This window comes from Ornithorhynchus anatinus, chromosome X1 (genome assembly GCF_004115215.2).
Source record: "Ornithorhynchus anatinus isolate Pmale09 chromosome X1, mOrnAna1.pri.v4, whole genome shotgun sequence".
In the NCBI taxonomy this organism is placed as follows: Eukaryota; Metazoa; Chordata; class Mammalia; order Monotremata; family Ornithorhynchidae; genus Ornithorhynchus; species Ornithorhynchus anatinus.
The window spans coordinates 35218140-35224207 of NC_041749.1; the positions used below are offsets into that span (position 1 = coordinate 35218140).

Genomic DNA, 6068 nt, shown 5'->3' on the forward strand with positions numbered 1-6068 from the left:
TCTCCCCTCCTCCAGCCCCACAGCCCTTACGTCCATATCCGTAATTTATTTACATTAATGTCTACTGCCCCTTCCAGACTGAAATCGCTGTGGGCAGGGAATGTGTTTATCACCTCTGTTGTCCTATACTGGCCCAAGGACTTAGGACAGTGCTCTGTACCCAGTAAACGCTCAATAAATACACCTGACTGATTCCCCTGCATTTCCAGTGCACCGCACTGTAGATTGAGAGCTCGCTGAGGGTAGGGAATGTCGCTGTTCATTGTTGTACTGTACTTACTCTCAACACTGTAATCTGGTATCCCCAACAGTGCTTTGCACAGAGTAAGTGCTTAACAAATGCCATCATTATTATTAATCGCTCAATGAATACAATCGAATGAATGAATATTACAGCCCTTGCTACTACAGGGGAAATAAGTTCAAAAGCCGGTGATCTGCCTGGTTTGTTGCTCCTCACTGTTTTCTCAGTAATGAGTTTTTATTCCATAGCCTACCAACCACTTTTGGCCAGGGGCCCTCCCTCCGCGGCGGAAACTCCGGAAAAATCTCTGCTACGCTCGCTGTGGGCTGGGAATATGGCTGTTACACTGTACTCTCCCAAGCGCTTAATGCAGTGCTCTGCACGCAGTATGCGCTCAATAAATGCGATTGAGTGACCTGTGAACGGTAAAACAGGCAAGATGAAACCAAAAAAACCCCAAAAACCACTTTGCATAAAGGCAGACGCTTAACTTCCAAGTCTGTGACATGATCCTTTTTTACCGCCTTCATTGCATCGCGGAAGAGTCCGTTTTCATTTGCAGCCTATTACATCCGACAAGAGCCACCTTGCTAAAGTTCCTAGAAAGAAAAGGAAGAAGAAAAAAAAAATCAATTAACAGTATTCACTGAGCACTTACTGTGTGTTGCCGAATTGTACATTCCAAGCGCTCAGTTCAGTCCTCTGCACATAGTATGCGTTCAATAAATACTATTGATCGAATGTGTGCAGACCACTTGGGAAAGAGCAATGCCCAGCGGACAGAGCAAGGACCTGGGAGTCAGAAGGACCCAGGTTCTAGTCCCCGCTCTGCCGCTTGCCTGCTGCGTGACCTTGGGCGAGTCATTTCACTTCTCTGGGCCTCAGTTCCCTCATCTGGAAAATGGGGATTAAGACGGTGAGCCCCACGTGGGACGTGGACTGTGTCCCACCTGATTACCCTGCATTTACCCCAGCACTTAGAATAACGCCTCACACCCGTCGTCGGGCAGGGATTGTCTCTATCTGTTGCCCAATTGTATATTCCAAGTGCTTAGTACAGTGCTCTGCACATAGTAAGCGCTCCATAAATACTACTGAATGAATGAAATACCATTGAAAAAGCCAACAGAAATGGTAGATGCGATTCTGACCCACAGGGAGCTTATGGTCAACGGGGAGAGAGGACCCCTGCACCAAGCATTCAGAAGGAATTGAACTGTCCTCTCCCAAATGCTCAGGACAACGTCTTTCACACAGTAAGCACTCAATAAATACCACCGACTGACTGATCGGACGACAGGTGCGAGACTCAGAGTGGTTTTATTTCCATGGCTTCCAATCCCGTTTCTTTCTCTGCAGAGAGAAACGCCAGCCAGAGACTGCTGGGCCAAGAGGCCGCCCACCTCTGCCCTCATCTTTCCACCAGGCTGCCACGTTCTGCCCTCTAATAATAATACTAATAGTAATGTTGGTATTTGTTAAGCGCTTACTATGTGCAGAGCACTGTTCTAAGCGCTGGGGGAGATCCAGGGTCATCAGGTTGTCCCACGTGGGGCTCACAGTCTTCATCCCCATCTGACAGATGAAGTCACTGAGGCCCAGAGAAGGGAAGTGACTTGCCCACAGTCACCCAGCTGACAAGCGGCTGAGCCACGATTCGAACCCATGACCTGTGACTCCCAAGTCTGGGCTCTTTCCACTGAGCCACGCTGATTCTTTAAAAAAAAAAATTTGTTAAGCGCTCTTGACTGCAAGCTCGTTGTGGGCAGGGAATGTGTCTGTAATATGATTGGACTGTACTCACTTAACTTCTCTGTGCCTCAGTTACCTCCTCCGTAAAATGGGGATTTAAACTGTGAGCTCCATGGGGGCCAATCTGATCACCCTCTATCCCCCCAGCGCTTTGAACAGTGCTTTGCACATAGTAAGCGCTTAATATATATATATATATATATATTTTTTTTTAGAAGCAGCATGGCTCAGTGGAAAGAGCCTGGGCTTGGGAGTCAGAGGTCACGGGCTCAAATCCCGGCCCAGCCGCTTGTCAGCTGGGTGACTTTGGGCGGGTCACTTCACTTCTCTGGGTCTCAGTTCCCTCATCTGTCAAATGGGGATCAAGACTGTGAGCCCCACGCGGGACAACCTGATGACCTTGTATCCTCTCCAGCGCTTAGAACAGTGTTTCTTTGCACATAGTAAGCGCTTAACGAATGCCATCATCATCATTATTACTTCCTCCCAAGCGCTTACTACAGTGCTCTGCAACAGTAAGTGCTCATCAGTGCTTAGTACAGTGCCTGGCACACACTAAGCACTTTAATGCCATCATCATTATCATTATTACCATTAATAAATACGACCGACCGACTGTCCTCATCTTTCGGCCAGGCTTCCCGGCTCTGCCCTCACTTTTCGAAGTCTCGGCCCTAGGGAGATGAATCGATCCAGTTCTGCTTGCCGGGACCCTGGGTGCAGCGTGGCTCAGTGGCAAGAGCCCGGGCTTGGGAGTCAGAGGTCATGGGTTCGAATCCCGGCTCTGCCACTTGTCAGCCGGGTGATTGTGGGCAAGTCACTTCACTTCTCCGGGCCTCGGTTCCCTCATCTGTCAAATGGGGGTGAAGACTGTGAGCCTCAGCGGGACAACCCGATGACCCTGCATCTCCCCCAGCGCTTAGAACAGTGCTCTGCACATAGTAAGCGCTTAACAAATACCAACATTATTATATCTGGCCCAGGCCGGGCCAAAAGGAGACCCAGGAGAACGGAGCCATTTTTGAGCCGCGTGGGCAGAGGGGGGAAAAGGAATCTCACAGCAGGAATGATATTTTGGAAGCCCTTAGAAGCCATCGCTGCACTAAGAGCTGGAGAGAAATAACGGGGTAAATACAGCTACAAGAAGAACAACAACAGTACATCGCCGCTGGGAGCCGGAGGTCTTTGGGTCCCTCCGGGTTTCATTCCTTCGTTCGATAGTATTTATTGAGCGCTTACCGGGTGCAGAGCACCGTACTAAGCGCTTGGGAGGTACCATTCGGCATCAGAGAGAGACCATCCCTACCCGACGACGGGCTCACGGTTTCCGACTCCCAGCGACCGCACGGATCTACTCTCTCCGGAACGTCCCGTCCTCTGCCACAATCCGCAGGTGGGACGACCCGACCGCCTCGGGTCGCCTCGCTTAGAACAGCGCTTCGCCCCTCGCCATCATCATAACCACGGCATTTGTTGAGCGCTGACTATGTGCCGAGCACTGTTCCAGGCGACGGGGCGGGATCCAAGGTGATCGGGTTGTCCCATGTGGGGCTCGCGTAGTAAACGCTTCACCAAGACTATCGTTATTATTATCACCATTATCGTGAGAGGGGCCACCCCCCCACCTCCTCCACACCCACCCCCCTACACACACCTTCATACACAACCCTCCTCCACCTTCACACCCCCCCACACCCCCACAGGCACACAACCCATATACACACCCCCACACGCACACAACCCTACCCCGCCGTCGACCCCCGGGCCGCGTCCTCCCGCGGTCCCGGAACGCCCTCCCTCCTCGCCTCCGCCAAACTGATTCTCTTCCCCTCTTCGAAACCCTACTTAAAACTCACCTCCTCCGAGAGGCCTTCCCAGACTGAGCTCCCCTTTTCCCTCTGCCCCTTCACTTCTCCGCAGCTTAAACCCTCTTCTCCCCCCTTTCCCTCTGCTCCTCCCCCTCTCCCGTCCCCTCCCCTCGGCACTGTACTCGTCCGCTCAACTGTATAGATCTTCATCACCCTATTTATTTCGTTAATGAGATGTCCATCGCCCTGATTCTATTTATTTGCTACTGTTTTAATGAGATGTTCATCCCCTCGACTCTATTTATCGCCACTGTTCTCGTCTGTCCGTCTCCCCCGATCAGACCTTAAGCCCGTCAGACGGCAGGGACCGAATCTATCTGTTGCCGACTTGTTCATTCCAAGCGCTTAGTCCAGTGCTCTGCACATAGTAAGCGCTCAATCAATACTATTGAATGAACAACCCACATCCACACCCCCACACGACCCACATCCACACCCAACCCACATCCCCACCCCCACACTCAAACCTGCACATCCCCACCCACACAACTCACACCACCCACATACACACCCCACCACATCTTCACAGCCACATCTACACCCACCCACCCGCACACATACACTCAGCCCACACACACAACCACACACCCACATACACACACCGCCCACATACACTCACACACATACACAACCACACACCCACATACATACACCACCCACAACCACACACCCAAATACACACACCACCCACATACACACTCACACCCATACACAACCACACAGCCACATACACACACCACCCACATACACACACCCATACACAACCACACAGCCACATACACACACCACCCACATACACACACCACCCACATACACACACCCATACACAACCACACACCCACATACACAACCACACACCCACATACACACCCACATACACAACCACACACCCACATACACACCCACATACACAACCACACACCCACATACACACCCACATACACACACCACCCACATACACAACCACACAACCACATACACACACCACCCACATACACACACCACCCACATACACAACCACCCACATACACACAGCCATATACACACACCACCCACATACACACACCACCCACACACACATACACACACCCACATACACACCCACACACCCACATACACACCCACATACACACCCACATACACAACCACACAACCACCCACATACACACACCACCCACATACACAACCACCCACATACACACACCACCCACATACACACACCACCCACATACACACACCACCCACATACACACGCCCACACACACATACACACACCCACATACACAACCACACACCCACATACACACCCACATACACAACCACACACCCACATACACACCCACATACACAACCACACAACCACATACACACACCACCCACATACACACACCACCCACATACACAACCACACAACCACATACACACACCACCCACATACACACACCACCCACATACACAACCACCCACATACACACAGCCATATACACACACCACCCACATACACACACCACCCACACACACATACACACACCCACATACACACTCAACCCCCATACACACCCACAGCCCACAGCCACATCTCCACACACCCCCCCCCACACAACCCCCCCCACCCACATATACACTCAACCCACAAACACACCCACACCCCACATACGCAACCCTCCCCCCCGCCCCCCCAGGGAGGGGGTAAAGTGGGCCGTCAGAAGGCCTCAGGAGCGGAGGAGAAGCCCCTCCCGCCCCCTCCCGCGCACAATCCCTCCCCGCCGGCCTCACTCACCGCGCTTGCGGAGGGGATGAGGTGGCGCGGGTCTCGGTGCGTTCCCCGCCCCGGCCGCCATCTCCGCCCGCGGCCCGGGCCGCTCTGAGGGGGCGCGAGCCCCGGCGCCCGCACTTCCGCTTCCGGCTCCTCCCCCCTCCTCCCGCGCGCGCGCGCACGAGCGCGAGAGGACGCCCGCGCGCGCCGGGCGGCGCGCGCCCCCCCCGCCCCACGTGACGCGAGGGCCGGCGCCGATTGGCCCCGCCCGCCGAACGGAGCCCGCCATTGGTCGCCGCCCGCCGCCCCCTCCCCGCCCGGCCCACGTGAGGGGGGCGAGTCACGCGATTTCCGGGAAGCCGTCAGGAAGGACATAAACAAAACAAACCCGGAGCGGCATGGAAGAGGGGCCGCGGCCCCCGCGCCGGCCCGGGCCCTAGCCGCAGCC

General features: G+C 53.9%; 1 long non-coding RNA gene across 1 annotated transcript; it reads right to left on the minus strand.

The window, feature by feature from the left end:
* Nucleotides 1-715: 715 nt before the first annotated feature.
* On the minus strand, nt 716-5769 carry LOC114806427. Its single transcript, XR_003754463.2, has 2 exons — nt 5645-5769; nt 716-843 (listed from the first exon to the last, which is right to left on the minus strand). It is a non-coding gene; the product is annotated as an uncharacterized LOC114806427 (long non-coding RNA).
* Nucleotides 5770-6068: the final 299 nt, after the last annotated feature.